Here is a 20,864-nt window from a genome sequence, read left to right as displayed (position 1 = left end):
TTCACTTCCTGATCTTCCTGACTCTTTCCCTCATTCATTGTATTCACGTGCATGGCTTGGGCATAAATTGGCATAGTTATAGCAAGAATTAAAAGGGGAAGAGTTAATATACACCCTTTGTTCTCTTATTTAACTTGTTTTTAATCTTAAACAAGTCTTTGGAGAAACAAAAGGGAAAGCCCTCTTGAAAGGAGAACATAGAGTTGGTGATAGTACAAAGCTTACAAAGAAAGGAGAAAATGGGCACCTGCGTGGCTCAGTTGGTTAAGTGCCCCACTTTGGCACAGGTCATGATTTCGCAGTTTGTGGGTTCAAATTCCGTGTGGGGCTCTGTGCTGACAGCTTAAAGCCCGGAGCCTGCTTTGGATTCTATGTCTCAGTCTCTCTCTGCCCCTCCTCCACTTGTGCTCTGTCTCTGTCTCTCTCTCTGTCTCTCATAAATAAATAAACTCTATTTTTTTAATAGAAGAATAATGGACCCTGTCTATCCACTCCACCCCTAGTCGTGGAAAGAGAACAGATTAGAGTCTTAGGTAGGAGGAAGTGTGTTTGTGGGGATAAAAGAAAAGTCTTTGGAGATGGTCATAAGTTAGAAGAAAAAGACTGGACCTAGGGGAATATGGATGATAGCAGTAAATCAGCACTAAGGGGAACTAAGTACTCTTGGTAGCCACTGTCAGAGAGCTGAATGAAAGTTGAATCAGTACCAGCAAATATACATCACTAGTTAAGAAAGTATATAACTATACCAAAGGGTCCTGTCACCTCTTAGCTGTGAGACAAAACTTTCCTTTAAGATTTGCCTATGGTCCTCACTGCTGCTTATCCAGCAGAAATAGGCCCTGAGGTTTCCTGAGTTCCATTCAAACTGTTCCTTATGGATATTTCTCCTTGGCAATGTTCCAGGACTCTGGTAAGTCCCCCCAACCAAAAAAAGGGAAGGGTGATGGTGGTATAGTAGAGAAAGTCCTGGTTCTTCAATGGCACTGGACACTGTAACGAAATTCACTTTTTGATATGGAGATGTAGCCATAAATTATAGATACATACACCAAAGTATTAGCATTGAAGGAGATGGAGTGGAGACATTTTATTTTTACTCTTTTATATATTTCTGTTGTTTAATTTTTTTATGATAAGCATATATTATTGTATAATAAAAAAGCCTCTCTAAGAAAGAAGAATCTACTAGGTAATGCAAATGCTGCATTATATCTGACATGTTGATAAGGAGAATAAATTAGATATTCTTTTAGAAGCATTTAATGTTTACAGAAATGATTTATTAATGTCAATGCATATGGAATGCTTAGTTATTGGGCTCGGGACACCTTAAAACAAACCAGGGTTCAGTAGGAACAATTTTACTCCAAAAGATGATTACCAAATATATTAACACAAACTTCTCAGTTCCCCATCCTTGAGACCCTTTTGTTTGTGGCTGTGTCTGTCTTTCTTTCTTTCTTTCTTTCTTTCTTTCTTTCTTTCTTTCTTTCATGTTTATTTATTTTGAGAGAGTGCACAACCAGGGGAGGGGCAGAGAGAAAGGGAGACAGAGAGTCCCAAACAGGCTCTGCACTGTCAATCCCAATAATCCTGAGATCATGACCTAAGCCAAAATAAAGAGTTGGACTCTTAACTGACTGAGCCACCCAGGCACCCCTATAGCTCTATTTCTCTTACATGTTTTTACAGTGAACATTTTGGGGACGTCTGCTTCCACCCATAGAGTATCGCCTGTGAGACTTGCCTTCCTACCACAAACACCTAGAAAGATGCACAAAATATATTGAAACAACTGCTTTCAGACATTTGACAACAGGCTGTGTAGTATTTTGATCCCTGAGAGGAGGAAAATAAATGAGGTAATCCCTACAAAGCCTTCATTTTCTGATGGAGGCCCTTTCTAGGCAGCAGCAGAAGGAGAGAGGATCTCACTGAGTGGAGGAGATCAGAGTTCAGGGAGACCAATGCAACGAGAATTTGTGAGGTAGAGTACTAGGGAGGACGGAGCTATACAGAGTAGTCAGTTCCAGAAATCTACACAGGAATCTTAAGTCTTTGGATGAAACCAGTCTGTGCATACATAAGTATAAAACTCTATCAGGTTAGGCAAATAACAACTATCAGGGAAAGAAAATTATCAGGAAAGTGTATGCCAAACAAGTTTCAAGAGTTCACATGAGACTGGGAATCATTTAGGTTCTAAATGGACAAAATGGAGAGACATTATTGAATACCCAGGACACTTAGAAGATATCTCAGAAGGCCATACCTTAGTAGTGGGGCTAAAAGAAGCTTAAATACAAGCCTCAAAGGCATTCAAATGGTCTTCATATTAGCTAACTGCCTGCCATAATAAAGTCCTATACTCTTTAGAGGAACACAATAAAATCTAGTACTCAATGGCATAAAATTCACTATGCCTGGCATTAAGTAAAACAATTACTAGACATGTGAAGAAGCAGGCAAATGTGACCCATAAACAGAAGGAAAACACCCTGAAATGATAAATGATGGAATTTGCAAACAAGGACATTAAAACAGTTGTAATAAGTATGTTCCATACACTTAAGAAGGCAAAGGAAAACAGGAACATAATGGGAAGAGAAATAAAAGATGTAAACGGAGACTAAGGATCTTCTAGAGATGAAAATTACAATATCTTTTTTTTAAAAAATGTTTATTTATTTTGAGAGAGAGTGCATGAGCAGGGGAGGGATAGAGTGAGAGACAGAGAGATAAAGAGAGAGAGGGAGAATCCTAAGCAGGCTCCATGCTGTCAGTGCAGAGTCTGACAAGGGGCTCGATCCCACAAACCTTGAGATCATGACCTGAGCTGAAATCAAGAGTTGGACACTTAGAAAAACACAATATCTTAATGAAAATTTTATTGTATGGAATAAACAGCGTTAGATATTGCAGAAGAAAAGATCAGTAAATTTGAAAACACAGCAATAGCAATGATGCAAACTGAAGCATAAGAAAACAAGACTAAAAAAAGTGAAAGGGAATCACATCAAGCAGTGACAAAATAAACAGTTTATCATAGATATAAATTGGAGTTCCAAGAGAGTGAGAGAAGAGGAAAACATGTTTGAAGAAATAATGGCCAAATGTTTTCTAAGATTGATGAAAAATATAAATTTACACATCTAAGAAGCTCAATGAACTCAAAGTAAATAAATGAAGTGACCTTTTGTATTTATTTGTTTTATTTTTCCCTGAATCCTGGTTTATGAATGAGATTGTATTCTGATTTTTCAGGTCTATTTTTTCTTGTTTCTGGCTCCCTGATGTAGTATCTTTTCTGATTTTTCAAAAATAATTGTCATCTGGATCAAGGGAATGATAATGTCCATGTTGACAAAGTAGAAAAGATGTGTATTCCAAAACCCCCCTTTGTATGCCTTGCAACTCTCCACTCAGGTAGAAGGTCTCTGTAATTTCTACCTGTCACTCTGAGTCCCTTGAGCCCTATCAATGACTTGGTGTTAGGTTTCTTTTATAGTGTGCCTGTTAAGATGACTATTCTAATTCCATTGAAGTTTTTTTCTTTTTTACCAAGTTTTTATTTAAATTCCATTTAGTTAATACACAATGTAACATTAGTTTCAGGTGTACAACTTACTGATTCAACAACTCCATACATTACTCAGTGCTCGTAAAGATAAGTGTACTCTTAATTTCCTTCACCTACTTCACTCATCCCCCAATCCACCTCCCCTCTGGTAACCATCAGTTTGTTCTCTATACTTAAGAGTCTATTTTCTGGTTTGTCTCTCCCTTTTTTATTTCCTTTGTTTATTTGTTTTGTTTCTTAAATTCCACATATGAGTGTAATCATATGGTATTTATATTTCTTTGACTTATTTTGCTTAGTGTAATACTCTTTACCTCAGTCCATGTCATTGCAAATGGCAAGATTTCATTCCTTTTATGGCTGAGTAATATTCCATCATATATACATATATATATGTGCCACATCTTCATTATCCATTCATTGGTTGATGAAATTTTGACTGTCATTGGAATGTTTTAAATAACTATAACTGTATTTTATAATTATTTCTATATGCCAAGTATCTATTTAGCACCTTGCACATAAGTCAATCAATAAATATAGGCTTAATGATTGATTAGACTGGTGGTCTTCAAACTCTAGCATGCATCAGAGTCATATGGTGGATTGATAAATCAGATATCTGGACCTTATCTCTAGAGTCTGTAATTCATTAAGTCTGGGGTGGGACTTGATAACTTGCATTTCTAACAAGTTCCCAGGTGATGGTGATATTGCTAGTCCTCAAACTACATATTTATATCTACTCTATTAGACTGTATTTGTGAACTGTTGAGAGATTACACATACTTCAAATGACTCCTTAAATCCTACTTCTTCCAATTCCTTCTCCCTCAGAATAGTAGCTCTTCTTTCTTACATGTATTTCATATCCTTTCTACATGTCTTACAATACTTATCATAGTCTTTCTTATTTATAAGTTGTTTATATAATGTGTTTGTCTTGAATACTAGATTGGCTGAAGAACTACTTTATATGCACTATGTCAATAAAATGTTAGAATCTGTGTCCCTGAATTAAGAAGAGTAATTCCAATAAGAGATGTCTAATTGCTCTTCACTTTTTGTCCTAATTATTTTTAGTGGCACATTCTAACTGCTGGGAAAGGTCAAATATTCCCTGCCAACAACTCCGTCTTCTAGAAGGAACAACACCAATAAGGATAAAGAACACATAATTTGAGTTTTTTTGGGTGTGAGAAACAAAGAAGTAAAAGTTCAAGCTTCAGGTGTGCTCATATGTAAAAGGTGTGGTAAGATGAACATTCTCCATTTTGGGGACTCCGTCATATTCCTTTTTATGTAAAGTCAAGTGAGCATAAGGTTAGTGTCTGGGGCACAGAAAGCAGTTTAAGCAATTCTATGGTAGGTTTTTCAAGAAAGATTTTCTCTTTGTCTGTCCTCTCAATATCCCAATGTAAGACCTGAGGGTGGAGGGGAAGGGAGGGGTCAAGACCAGAAAGTGGTCCCTGGTAAAAGGGCTGAGAAGTCGCTCTTCTTTTTTTTTTAATATTTTAATGTTTATTTATATTAGAGAGAGAGACAGACAGACAGAGCGTGAGCCAGGGAAGGGCAGAGAGAGGGGGAGACACAGAATCTGAAGCAGGCTCCAGGCTATGAGCTGTCAGCACAGAGCCCGATGTGGGGCTTGAACTCAAGAACTGTGAGATCATGACCTGAGCCAAAGTCGGTGGCTTAACCGACTGACCCACCCAGGTGCCCCAAGAAATCATTCTTCTTAATTCTAGTCTGGGAACTAGGCTAAGATGGGAATCAGGTAGATAAAAAGTCATATTTATTGACATATGGTCCAGCCCAGTTTAACCTGATACTATATAAAGATTTAAGGCCCCAGCTCTACCTAGAATCAAGTGTGGATTTATTCAGTGTCTCCTATGAGTTCCTCTTCAGGAATCTTGTATAGGAGCAGGCAACATGATGGAATCTGAAGATTTGAAGACCTGGGACACCAGTCTCTTCCCATAAGTGTTATGACCAGCATATGTGACCATTATGTAGGGATAAAGCCTGTTTTATGCAAAAAATCTGATTATAACATATGAATAGATGAAATAACAATGAAATTATATCATTATTTTAATTGAACAGGTAAGTTTTTTGTAGGATTTATTTTATCTTTTAAAAGAAAATTTGACTGCTATGCTGTTTCTATTAAAGACTGAGTTTTGCGATAGACATAAATATCATCATAAAAATCTTGGTTGTTTTTACTAGTATAGTTCCTTGTTTTTTTATTCTCCTGGAGGATGTAGCTCTTAAAAGTCTCCTCATCATTCCTGTAAGTTCTCTACCAGTCAAATGTTTGGTATTATGAAAAGTTAATTTTATCATTAGCATTAGCTATCAATAAAACCACTTTTCACAGGCAACTCTAAATGATCCTATACTATTGTGAAAGAGCACAGTTGGAAAAAATTATAATTACATTTCTTTTATGTTGTTATGAAAGATCATTTCCTCAAGTCTTTACTCACAGTGAACTGTTAAATGTATATTCTAATAAGCTACTTTCAACTTTTTAAACACACCATCTTTATTGGTTTCTTTCTATCCTCCATTTAATTTACTGATCTGCATTTCTGCTTATGCCAGCATCCCCTAATAATGCCATGACTTGCTCAGCAAAATCCTACTACTTCTGGCGACTGACCAAGCTTATACAATGTGCTTTCACATAAAAACTTCCTCACTGCATCCTGCTATGTGAACTATTTTGGTACAGATTTTATAATGCTGCTTTGTAATTAAATGAATTAATATTAAGGGTCCAATTTTAAGTTAGCTTGTACAAAGTCATTATCTATCATTCTGACCAGAAAAGTAGTAGACCGCATGATTCATAGCACATACTCCATAATAACATCCATGACATTATATAGTACCTTCTTTTGTATAGTGTTTGCTAAGCATAAATGGAAAGCAACTGACTGACAAACACAGTGTGAGACAATTTTCACAAGTGTTGATTTTTAAATCTGTGAATATATACAATAAATATTATATAGTGTTTATGTTTTCCATCCCAAATAAATTGGACCTGCATTAGCACTGGGTCATAAATCCAGAAATACATCGTTTTGCAATTGGTTAACGTGCACGTGTGCACACACACACAAAGAAAGAGAGGGAACTTCTTGATAACTGAAAGGAATTCACCAGGGAGCAGTCACTGGTGTCAGAAGCAAGAGGTAGTTAAGAGAGTGTGGGTAAATCCCACCTCCCATTAACACTCTTCTGACAACTGGAATATGATTCCAGTAGAATGAAAAGAAGAAAATGTGTCAATTATAATGATAGTCAAATTAATGCTTGAAGGATAGATCAACCTATTTGTCACCTGGCCCTGATTGTTGTTGCTCCATTTCTGTTGACAAGTAGTATTTCCATTTGCATATTATATCTTAGAAATTGATAAAGATTTTAAAAATGGAGTAATTCTGGATGATGATCATCTCCAAGATGTGGCCATGGGAGTGAGTGGCTAAAGGTCCAAATTAAAATATACTAAATTTCAGGGGCGACTGCGTAGCTCAGTCGGTTGGGCGGCCAACTTCAGCTCAGGTCATGATTTTTTGAATTGTGAGTTTGAGCCCCATGTAGGGCTCTGAGAGCTCAGAGCCCAGAGCCTGCTTTGGATCCTGTGTCTCTCTTTCTCTCTCTGTGCCCCTCCCCTGCTCATGCTCTGTCTCTCTCTGTCTTTCAAAAATGAACAAACGTTTACAAAATAAAATGTATATATATATATATATATATATATATATATATACACACTTAAGTATATATATACTTATGTATATATATATATACACACTTAAATATATATATATATATATATATATACATAAGTGTATATATATATATATATATATATATATATATATATATATACTTAATTTCCTATGTGTTAATCTACTTTTATAACAAACAGTATGTGCTAGCCAGAATTCTAAGATGACACAAATGATTCCTAAAATCTGCCCTTAAGCCTGGGTGGAACCTGTGTATATGTGAAGCATCACTTCTGTGATTATGTCATATTTTATAACAAAAGGGGTTTTTCAGATGTAATTGACTAATCACAAGAACATATATAAGAGGAACTAGACTCTTTCTGGAGAAAGAAATTTGAAGCGTAACAGGGATTTTATGCAAGAAAGATTCATCCATTGCTGGATTTAAAGGTGGAGGAATCCATCAACCATGTGGTACCCAGATTTATGACCTATAGAACTGAGCTAATAAACGAGTGTTGTTATAAGCCACTGGATTTGGGGTAATTTGTTATGCAGCAATAGGAAATTAGTATGAGATCCTTTACATACAATAAAATGCACTAATTTTAAGTTTATAGTTTGATGAGTTGTGACAAATGCACACACCACCACAAGAATCAGAACATTAATATCTCACCAGAAACTTCCTGTTTTATTATCATCAATCCATACCTTAGCATCAGGCAACCACTTGTCTGATTTCTGTCACTCTGTGTTAAATCGTGACTTTCTCTCTCTTTCTCTTTTTCTCTGTTGTAATTTGAGTCAAATGATCATTTTTATATTTTTTATACCTCCAAATTCTTTTAATAACCATTCTGAGTACATAGAATAATTTATCTAAATATGTATTAGTTTACTAACTCAAAAAATATTTACTGCATATTGGTTCTGAATCAGGGGTTGTTCTAGGCACTTGGGATATACTAATAAATGAAATTGTTAAAGTCTACCCCTTATGTAGCATACACTCCCAAGATTGTAGGAGGTTCATTGTTTTTTTGATGGTGTGATTGGTTTCCTGGATGTGAGTGCTCTAAATTTCACTGATGAGCCCACATAACCCTTATTTATATTAGCCTCACCTGAGATATTTGGATAAAGTTGTCTAGACCAAAGCCCAGGTTCTCAGTATTAAATACCAAGTTTGTTTTGTTGCATGGTTTCATGAATATGCATATGAGATGCATTAGTTAAGTCTCTGTCTTTAATCTTTGTCCAGCAGTCAGTTCTTCTGGGTCTGAGGTCCAGCTGCATCCTTCTAGGAACATAATTCTCCATTCTGGATAAACACTAAAATTACCTGGGAAGACATTAAAAAGTACTGATGCCTATTCTCATTGCATTTGGCTTGGGCCTGGGCATAGATACTTATTTAAAGTTCTAGCACATCTAATAATTCTAATTTACAGCCAAGCCTCTAGTCCTTTCATTGAGTACTGTTCTGCTTTTTGAACCTATATCTGTGTTGAGTTTCCTACTCTCTGCTGCTCAGCAGGCATGTCTTCTGAACCCTATCTTTTCTGTGGTGACCACTGAAACCATGTGTTGAAAATAGCTTATAAGATGGAAGGAGCTTGGGTCCTTGAATCACTGAATTGAAGGTCTCCCACTGAACACTGTATTAGATTGTTGTAGACACTGCTAGTTGCCTATTCATTATCTATTCACTACTTCATCCTTACAAACAGAATTTCTACACACTTGAGGATATCTGTGTGTTTAGATAAAAATAAATATATCCTGGGAGAGTTAAGATGGCGGGAAATAGTGGGACTGGGATTTCCCTTGACCCACAAACACAGCCATATTGAGGTCAGATCACTTGAAACACCCAGGAAATTGATCTGCGTTGTGGCAGAGGGATCTCCACAGTTGGAGGGAGACAGCTTGTCAGGATGGAGCTGCATATATGTGAATTGGGGGAGATAAAATGGCATAGGTATGAAGGGGAGGGAAGCCTTTCTGTGCAGAAACAAACAGGAGAGAAAGAGAGAGGACTTATAAAAGTTGGCATCGAGTTAGTGCAAGGGGAAATTTCTCGGGACCATGGGCTGGGGAACAAGAAATATGGAGAGTGCCAGTTTCTACTTTGCAAACCACCTTAGGAGCTGAAACTCTGAAACTCAGAGGTTTCAAAAGTGTGCAACATTCTTCACCAAACCCCACCCCTCTGGGCCTGGCAAATGATTATCTACTGGAGCAAGGCTGACTAACCCAAGGCATCCAACCTCTCCTCCAGACCAGCAAAGCCACAGGTCCCAGGCACCAATAGACAACTGTGTGTGTGTGTGTTTTCTTTTCTTTTCTTTTCTTTTCTTTTCTTTTCTTTTCTTTTCTTTTCTTTTCTTTTCTTTTCTTTTCTTTTCTTCTTTCTCTTCTCTTTTCTTCTCTTCTCTTCTCTTCTCTTCTCTTCTCTTCTCTTCCCTTCCCTTCCCTTCCCTCCTCTCCTCTCCTCTCCTCTTCTTCTCTTCTCTTCTCTTCTCTTCTCTTCTCTTCTCTTCTCTTCTCTTCTTTCTCTTCTCTTCTCTTCTCTTCTTTCTTCTCTCTTCCCTCTTCCTTTTTTCTTTTGGAATCAGGCTCATAGTTACTGATCAGTTCTTGTTATATATATATATATATATATATATATATATATATATATATTTTGTTTGTTTGATCAAGCATTTTTATTTTCTTCTTTTTCCACCTCTCTCTTTCTTCATCTTCTTTATTTTCCACTCTCTTTCTCTGTATTTAGTCTTATAGATTTTTATTCTCTGTTTGGTCTTTTTTTTTCTCCCCTTTCAATTTTCTCTTGTTATTGAATCATGCTTCCCCCTTCCCTTTTCCATTTATTCCCATGGTTACCTCAACAAACAAATCAAAGCACACTTGGAGGAAGGTCCAAACACTCCACCACTACAAGCTAGGATGAGCTCTGCACAGGACTGACCGGTGGGATACAGCAGCCAAATCACAATAACAGAGGCATGCAACATATACCAAAAACACTTCCTGAAGGGTCAGGCCCTGGACAGCATAAGATCACTTTTTAATATAGTAGTACTCTCAGCTGCAGGACACATAACATGCTTTTAAAACACGCAAAAGACAGAAATTTAGCCAAAATGACAAAACATAAGAACTTTTTCCAAAAGAAAGTTCAAGAAAAATCACAGCCAGAGAATGACTCAAAATATTATAAAAAATATATGTGAACAAGAATTTAAAATAACAGTCATAAGACTGAGAGCTGGGCTTAAAGGATAGAAGACACAAAAGAATCTCTTGCTGCAGAGATCAAAGACCCCAAGAACTAGTCATGATGAATTAAGAAATGTTATAAATGAGATGCAAAATAAGCTAGATAGAGTGAGAGTGAGGATGGAAAAAGCAGAGGAGAGAATAGGTGAAATAGGAGATAAACTTATGGAAAATGATGAAGCTGAAAAAAAAGGGAAAGGAAATTAGTAGATCATGAGGGGATAATTAGAAAACTAAGTGATTCCATGAAATGAAACAATATCACCATCATAGGAGTTCTGGTAGGGGAAGAGCTAGAGAACGGGGCAGAAGGTCTATTTGAACAAATTATAGCTGAGAACTTCCCTAATCTGGGGAAAGAAACAGACATCTAAGTCCAAGAGGCACAGAGAACTCTCTTCAAAATCAATAAAACCAGGTCAACGCCACCACATATCATGGTGAAACTGGCAAAATACAAGGATAAAGAGAGAATTCTGAAAGCAGCTAGGGACAAACAGGGCTTAACCTACACAGGTAGACACCTAAGTATAGTAGCAGACCTGTCCAATGGAAATTGGAAAGCTAGAAGGGAGTGGCAGGAAATAGTCAATGTGCTAACTAGGAAAAATATGCAACCAAGAATCCTCTATCCAGCAAGGCTGTCATTCAGAATAGAAGGAGTGATAAAGACTTTCCCAAACAAAAACTAAAGGAGTGCATGACCACTAAACCATCCATGCAAGAGATACTAAGGGCGACTTTGTGAGTGGAAAGCAGCAAATACTAGAAAGGACCACAGATATCGCACAAAAAAAAAATCAAGAAATTGGGGCACCTGGGTGGCTCAGTTGGTTAAGCGTCCAACTTCAGCTCAGGTCATGATCTCACGGTTCATGAGTTCAAGCCCCACATCAGGCTCTGTGCTGACAACTCAGAGCCTGGATTATTCTTTGGATTCTGTGTGTGTGTCTCTCTCTGCCCTTCCCCCATTCATGCTTTGTCTCTCAAAAATGAATAAATGTTAATTTAAAAAAATCATGAAATCTACAGGTAACACAATGGTATTAAATTAATATCTTTCAATAATCACACTGAATGTAAATGGATTAAATGCCCCAATCAAAAGACATAGGGTATTAGGATGCATAAAAAACAAGATCCATCTATATGCTGCCTATAACAGACTCTTTTAGATCAGAAGACACCTGCAGATTGAAAGTGAGGGATGAAGAACCATCTATCATGCTAATGGAAGTCAAAAGAAAGCCAGAGTAGCCATACTTATATCCTAACAACTAGACTTTAAAACAAAGACTGTAACAAGAGATGAAGAAGGACATTGTATCATAATTAAGGGATCTATCCATCAAGAAGAGCTAACAATTGTAAATATTTATACTCCCAACATGAAAGAACACAAATATATAAATCAATCAATCACAAAAATAAGCAAACTTTTGGATAATACCATAATTGTAAGAGCCTTTAATACTCCACTTACAGAAATGGACAAATGATCTAGGCAGAAAATCATTAAGGAAACAACAGCTCTGAATTACACATTGGACCAGATGTACTTAACATATATTCAGAACATTTCATCCTAAATTAGCAGAGTACACATTATTCTCAAGTGCACATGAACATTCTCCAAAATAGATCATATACTGGGTCACAAAACAGCCCTCAAGAGCTACAAAAATATTGAGATCATACCATGCATATTTCCAGAACTCATTGCTATGAAACTCAAAATCAACCACAAGAAAAAATTTGGAAAATCCCCAAATACATGGAGGTTAAAGAACATCCTACTAAGGAATGAATTGATTAAACAGGAAATTAAAGAGGAATTCTAAAAATACATGGAAGCTAATGAAAATGAAAACATGACAGTCCAAGCCCTTTGAAATGCAGCAAAGGCAGTACTAAGAAAAAATACATTTCCATTCAGGTCTATCTCAAGAAGCAAGAAAGGTCCCAAATACACAACCTAACATTACACCTAAGGGAGCTAGAAAAGAAGCAGTAAATAAAGCCCAAAGCCAGCAGAAGAAGGTAGATAACAAAGATTAGAGCAGAAATAAACAATATAAAATTAAAAAAAAAAACGGTAGAACAGAATAATGAAACTAAGAGCTTGTTTTTTGAAAAAATAAACAAAATTGATAAACCCCTAGCCAGATTTCTCAAAAAGAAAAGAGAGAGGACCCAAATAGATAAAATCACGAATGAAAGAGGAGAGATCACAACCAACACCACAGAAGTACAAACAATTATAAGAGAATATTATTAAAAATTATATGCGAACAAACTGGACAATCTGGAAGAAATGTACAAATTCCTAGACACTCACACACCACTAAAATGCAAAAAGGAAGAAATAAAAAGTTTTAACAGACCCATAACCAACAAACAAATTGAATCAGTTATCAAAAATCCCCCAATAAATAGGAATCCTGGACCAGATGACTTCCTAAGGGAAGTCTACCAGACAATTATAGCAGAGTTATACCTATTCTTCTCAAACTGTTCCAAAAAATAGAAATGGAAAGAAAGCTTCCAACTCATTCTATGAAGCCAGCATTACCTTGATTCTAAAACCAGATGAGGACCCCACTACAAAGGAGAATTACAGGCCAATATCCCTAAAGTACCTGGGTGCAAAAATTCTCACCCAGATACTAGCAAATTGAATTCAACAGTACATTAAAAGACTTATTCACCATGATCAAGTGGTATTCATTACTGGTCTGCAAGGCTGGTTCAGTATTCACAAATCAATCAATGTGATACACCACTTTAATACAAAAAGATTAAGAACCATATGATCTTGTAAATAGATGCAGAAAAAGCATTTGACAAAATACAGCATTCTTTATGATAACAACCGTCAGGAAAATCAGGATAGAAGCAACACACCTCAACATCATGAAAGCCATATATGAAAGGCCCACAGATAATATCATCCTCAATGTGGAAAAACTGAGACTTTCCCCTAAGATCAGGAACGTGACAGGGGTGTGCACTCTCACCACTGTTGTTCAATGTAGTGTTGGAAGTCCTAGCCTCAGCAGACAACAAAACAAAATAAAAGGCATCCAAATTGGCAAAGAAGTCTAACTCTCACTCTTTGCAGATAACATGATACTCTACATGGAAAACCTGAAAGACTCCACTAGAGTGAAAACTGCTAGAGTGAATACATGAATTCAGCAAAGTTGCAGATATAAAAACAATGTACAGAAATTGGTTGCATTTCTATACACCAATAATGAAGAAACAGAATGAGATACCAAGGAATTGATCCTATTTGGAACTTCACTGAAAACCATAAAAAACCTAGGAATAAACCTAACCAAAGAAGTAAAAGATCTATATGCTAAAAACTATACAAAACTTATGAAATAAATTGAAGACACAAAGAAATGGAGAAACGTTCCATACTCATGAATTGTAAGAACAAATATTGTTAAAATGCCAATACTATCCAAAGCACACATTCAAAGCAATCCCTATCAAAATAACACCTGCGTTCTTCACAGAGCTAGAGCAAACAATTCTAAATTTTGTATGAAACCTGAAAAGACCCCGAATAGCCAAAATAATGTTGAAAAAGAAAACCAAAGCTGGAGGCATCACAATTCCAGACTTCAAGCTGTATTATAAAGCTGTAATCATCAAGACAATGTGGTACTGGCACAAAAACAGACACATGGATCAATGGAACAATACAGAACCCAGAAATGGACCCACAAATGTATTGCCACCTAATCTTTGACAAAGCAGGAAAGAATATACATGGAGAAAAGACGGTCTCTTCAGCAAATGGTGTTGGGAAGACTGGAGAGTGACATGCAGAAGAATGAAACTGGACCACTTTCTTACACCATACACACACAAAAATATTCAAAATGGATGAAAAACCTAAATGTGAAACAGGAAACCATCCAAATCCTACAGGAGAAACTAGGCAGCAACCTCTTTGACCTTGGCTACAGCAACATCTTAACATGTCTCTGGAGACAAGGTAAATAAAAGCAAAAATGAACTATTGGGACCTCATCAAGGTAAAAAGCTTCTGAACAGCAAGGGAATCAGTTACAAAACTAAAAGGCAACTGACAGAATGGGAGAAGATATTTGCAAATGATATATTGGATAAAGTTCATGTACAAAATCTATAAAGAACTTACCAAACCCAACACCCCAAATACAAATAATCCAATGAAGAAATGGGCAGAAGACATGAAATAGAGACTTTTCCAAAGAAGACATCCAGATGGTAAATAGACACATGAAAAGATGCTCAACATCACTCATCATTAGGGAAATACAAATCAAAACCACAATGAGATACCGCCTCACACCTCTCAGAATGGCTAACATTAACAACTCAAGAAACAACAGATGTTTGTGAGGATGTGGGGAAAGTGGGACTCTTTTGCACAGTTGGTGGGAATGCAAACTTGTGCAGCTACTCTGGAAAACAGTATGGAGGTTCCTCATAAGATTAAAAATAGAATTATGCTATAACCCAGCAATTACACTACTAGGAATTTATCCAAAGGATACAAAAAAGCTAATTTGAAGGGGCATTTACACCCCAATATTTATAACAGCTCATCAACAATAGCCAAATTATGGTACGAGCCTAAATGTCCATCAACTAATGAATGGATAAAGAAAATGTGGTATATATATACAATGAAATACTACTCGGTGATGAAAAAATAAAATCTTGCCATTTGCAACAATGTGAACAGAACTAGAGGGTATTATGCTAAGCGAAATAAGTCAGAGAATGACAGCTATCATATGATTTCAATCATATGTGGAATTTGAGAAACTCAACAGATGAATATAGGGGAATGGAAAGAAAAATAAGATGAAAACAGAGAGAGAGGCAAACCATAAGAGACTCTTAAATACAGAGAACAAACTGAGGGTTGCTGGATGTGGTGGGGGGCAGTGAGAAGGTGGGTTAAATGCATGTTGGGCATTAAGGAGAGCACTTTTCAGGATGAGCACTGGGGGGGTCATATCTAAGAAATGAATCACTGGGTTCTACTCCTGAAGCCAAGACTACACTGTATGTTAACTAACTTGAAAATAAATTTTAAAAATATTGTATCTCCTGATCTCTTTTATGATAGGATTGCTATAAGCTGACACATAAACAGAACTAGTCAAGAATTCTTGGAAATCTCTTTTAAAGAGTTCTGTGTCCTTCCCCACTTTGTCTCTTTCTTCTATATGAAGACAGATGTAATGGCTGAAGTTTCAGCAACCTTTATGTAACCATGAGGTAAGGGTCACATGCTCTAGTGATGACCAATGAAAATAATAAGGGAGACTAGTTCTCTAATGACATTAAAAGCTGCTATACAACTCCTGGTATAAAAATCTCTCGATTTTTGATTACACAAAAGGAAAAAAAAACTCATGTAAGCCAATACTTTTTTAGGTTTCTAGTACTATATAATTCGTAATTAATATATTTCTAATGTCATAGTTTCCATACTCTCAGGGATTATATCTATTTGCACCCACTGGCTCTTCCTGACACTACCAGTCCAACTATCTGCATTAACTTCTGTGGCTTGATATTTGGATCTCTGCTATTTCCCTGTGAATCAGTCTTGTCTCCTGATCCTTGGTCATCTCCAATTTGATCTGTATTGCCTTGGACAAAAACCTGTCACATTTGATCAAAGTTAACATGTGTATATGACAATCACTTAAAGGCAGATTTTAAAATGTTTCTCAAGTAACATAAATGCAGCAACCTAAATCTCTCAGCATGTTTTCTGTGTTCACTTATCTCAATGTCAAATTTATATGGTCTTGCCGTTTCCATTTTCAGGTGGAAGTAAAAGAAATAATAGTATATAGATTGATTATATGATGAACAACACCCTGAAAAATCCATCATTCAAGGAATAGAGTAGATTGGATAGTGTGACCTATAATTTACAGGTAGGAGGACACCACTTATCACCTCTGGGAAGATCTGTTATACCTATTGGCTTTGTTCATGCTGTGTAGTATATTGTTTCACAGGTCAGGTAAATCTCACATTCCTATTACAGTTGTTTATTTCCTTTGTATTTCCAAGACAGTAGAAAAATAATAAAGTGTGCACACAAGATTACTCATGGCCCAATAACTTTTGTTCTCAATTTGGGAGGTTGAAAGTGAAAATGTGAACTTGTGTGTATAGCATGGTCTGTTTGTTTGAAGAACATGCCCTGATGAAAGCAGTGATGAAAGTAGAAGCAGTAAGAAAACCACGTCTATGGGTGTCTCTGTGGCTTCCAATTTGCCCATTGTCACCTGGTGAAAACGAGTTGAAGATGAGTAGCTTTGTATATTCATTAATTTAAATGAGAAAAAGAAAATATAATAGTTTATGTATATATAATTTGTAATCATTTGTGTTTATAAGAGAAAGTAAGGTCAGGGACAAACAAAAAACACAAACTCTGCCCTAAAACTATTTGAAGCATCAACCTGACCTCCTTAATCATCAAATCGTTTGTTCTTTAAAAAACTGATAAGTAGCTAAACTCACCAATTATTATACTATTTAATCCTTAGACCATTTCCCAGCCATTTCTTTGGGCTTTGGGGGCAAATACACAGTGTGTTGATATGTTCTAAATCTCATAAAGCTCTTCTGCACAATATTGACCAATAACAAGGAGGTGGTAGTGAATAAAGAGAAAAAGAACAATAATGTGTTATCTCATTCTGGATTCCAACACCAAGACGAGGTCCATATTCATCATGACTGGAACAGTATTTAGGTTATTCACTTGATAATGGTAGATAATAAGAAAATATGGTCAAGGTATACTTTAGAGACCAGAGTGAGGAATTTAGCCAGGAGACTTGAGTTGTGAAAAGTTGAGGTCTGGCAGAATACTTGAGCTTGCTCTGCATGGAGCTAAAGATGGAGCTGAAGTAAAGCTGGAGACTTTTATAGTCAGCTTTAAGGTTGACACTGTCCATACCTACAGTAGAAATTTTAGGATTTAAAACACTAATACCTTTAGGTTTAGATAAAGGCTCCTTAAGTTTTGGGGAGTTTCATCTGGTAGTATCATAACTTTCATGGCTTCTACCACTAAAGTTTGTTGATCTTTTTTTGGTGAGTCACTGAGAAAAGAAAGAAAAAGGTGAATGTGTGGGTCTAGGATCAGGGGGAATAACCAAGCTTTGGAACTGATTCCTATAGAAAGTGGCTCTTGATACCAATGCCCATGTCCAAAGGATTGGAGATGACAGAGACTTTCTCATCACAACAATGGCCGAGTTACAACCCTTTCATTTCTAGGAACTTATCTTCTAAAAATAATCAAGGATGTTCCCCTAAAGTATAACTTTAAATATGTACTTCTTGATATTGTTTATGATAGAGGAGAAAGCTAAATGCCCAACAATGAAGGAATAGTTATGTAGGTATGTTACATACATCCATATAAAGGAATATATATGCAAACATTAAAAATAGTATTTTAAAAGTATTTATTTAAAAAGGTAAAGCTGACTTTAAAAAGATTACATAAAAAAGTATAATACATAAAAAATAGCAATTTCCTCACACTCTATTCCCATCATCCTGCATTCTTCTAATAGTACTTATCACCATGACACACTCTATATTTACATGTTTATGTTTATTTTATGTGTCCTTTCCCTTCATTAGAATATAAACATCACAAGGGCAGGGACTTTATATTGTTCACTATTTTATCCCCACTCTTAATACAATGTCTGGCATACAGTGGGTGCTTAATAAATATCTGTTGAATGAATGGCTGAATAATTATAGTGTGTGTTGTTAATCAGCACAAAGTAAAGGAACACAGAAGAATGGCTTATACACAGCCTGGTTGATGATTAGAAAAAACTTCCTGGAACAGTTGATCCCTTAATCCATGTTAAAGCATGGGCAAAAGAAAGACTTTTGGAGGTGTCTGTTATCAATAAACTGATTGCCCAGAACCATAACAGGACCACATTCCCAACTTGAAATACCACTGTAACTTAAATTCTTGTTGCCTTTATCCATTTGTTCCTTTGACTTCCTCAGAGTTATCTGACTGTGAATACTGCAGTTGATTGCCTGGCTCTTCTGGAGGGATCAAACCCACAGCTGAGTTCTTTTCCCATTCTGTCCTTACTTACATTACTCTCATTCTCTACTGGCTCTTGATGCTGAAGTCCTGACTTAGTTCTTCTTTAATCCTGTCTGTAATAGGAACTTTCCCTCTTAAGTATACTTTGTGTTCTGAAGATCTGATAACTAATACAGTGTTATATATGAAACTTAGAATCATTAGATATAAATATTTGTTGAAATATTCCACAATGGCAAATGGGTAAAACTAGTTAGAATTATTTTCTAGTAAATTTCCTTTCTTTTCCCATATTAGACCTCTTAAGAACTGAATAATAATATCAACAATAGTCATGGCAACATAAACATTAGTCCATAGCATTCTACTTATGTATATTCAAAGCCCTTGTGTATATCATTTGAGTCTCTTAAAAACTTTATGAAGTAGGCAGGGAGAAAATCACAGAAGAATATGGACTGTGACTTTTCCAATTTCACAAAACATCTTAAACCTTGGTATTATGACTTAAATTCCTGAGAAACCCTAGACATTAGGTTAAAAAAATTCTCAAGGGCTAACTTGTGTCTAAAGGAAAAAAAAAAAGAACTACACAAATTGTGTTAATGTTCTGTAAAAGGGAGGGGAGGGAGGGCATAAGAAACTAGTGCCAAAATATAAAAAGTGATTTTTTTTGTCACTGCATAGTATGATAGAAAAAGTTGCATATTTTCATTAGTTTAAAATTACATAAATGAAAACAGATTGAGTTTGTGTAGTTTCAAGAATATTTAAACTGGAGGGGTGCTTGGGTGGCTCAGTCGGTTAAGTGGTCGACTTCAGCTCAGGTCATGATCTCACGGTCTGTGGGTTCAAGCCCCATGTTGGTCTCTGTGCTGACAGCTCAGAGCCTGGAGCCTGCTTCTGATTCTGTGTCTCCCTCTCTCTCTGCCCCCCCCACTGCTTGCTCTATGTCTCTCTTTCTCTCAAAAATAATAAACATTAAAATAATTTAATAAAAAATTAAATAAAAAGAAAATTTGAACTGGATAAAATGTAATAAACTGAACCTATCCATTTAAGGATTATTTTAAAATATGAAAGAATAGGGGTGCCTGGATTGCTTAGTTGGTTAAGTATCTGACTTCAGCTCAGGTCATGATCTCATGGTTCATGAGTTTGAGCCCTGTGTTGGGCTCTGTGCTGACAGTTCAGAGCCTGGAGCCTACTACAGATTCTCTCTCTCTTTCTCTCTCTCTCTGTCTCTCTGCCCTCTCCTGCTCTGGCTCTCTCTCTCAAAAATGAACAATAAAAAATTATCTTTAAAAAATAAAATATGAAAGAATATTTGAATGCCACTAAAACAGACAGGAAATGTAAGATAAACACATTAAGAAATGAAAATAAATTTCCATTTCAAAGAGGTTGTTGGCTATCATATTAGTCAACAAAGAAAACAAAATGAAAATGTTTAATTTTGGTTATCAAATTAAGATAAAATAATATTTATAGTAATAGAACTGGTGGCCAGGGGGGACTGGGCACACTTCAGCCAAAGAATCCATCACTGCTGGGTTCACTCCATTCACCCTTTTGCCAAGTGTCGCCTCAGTAGCCCTTCTGCCCCTTCATTTCAGCCCCCAACTAGAGAAGGTCGAACAGGAACTGCCACGGTGGTCCTGGCAGATCCACTTCTCCTTTGTCACCCTTTGGTCCAGAAGGCCCCTGGTCACCTGGAAATCATGGAGTTCCAGGGCAGCCAGACTCCATAAATTCATTCCTATCATAGATAGGAGGTCCAGGAAGGCCTGAGTGCCTTGGAAGCCCTGAAGGACTGGGGGGATCCCTCATACCAAAGCTGACCACATAGTTGTGGTCTATTAACCTCATGGATGAGGTGCTGTTTCCCAGCTAGGAGGCCTTATTCTTGGGCTCTGAGGTCCAGCTAAAGCCCGGGCCACATCTTCTCTTTCCATGGCAGAGATGTCCTGCATCACCTCTCCTGGCCCAAGAAGAGCATGTGGCATGGCTCAGACCCCAGCAGGCACCAGCTGATCAACAGCTGTTATACGATGTGACAGATAGAGGCTGCAGCAGCCAATGGCCAGGTCTCCTCCCTTCTGGCAGTCAGGCTGCA

The sequence above is a fragment of the Neofelis nebulosa genome, chromosome X, assembly GCF_028018385.1.
Source record: "Neofelis nebulosa isolate mNeoNeb1 chromosome X, mNeoNeb1.pri, whole genome shotgun sequence".
NCBI classification, from domain to species: domain Eukaryota; kingdom Metazoa; phylum Chordata; class Mammalia; order Carnivora; family Felidae; genus Neofelis; species Neofelis nebulosa.
This window is presented reverse-complemented; position numbering follows the sequence as displayed.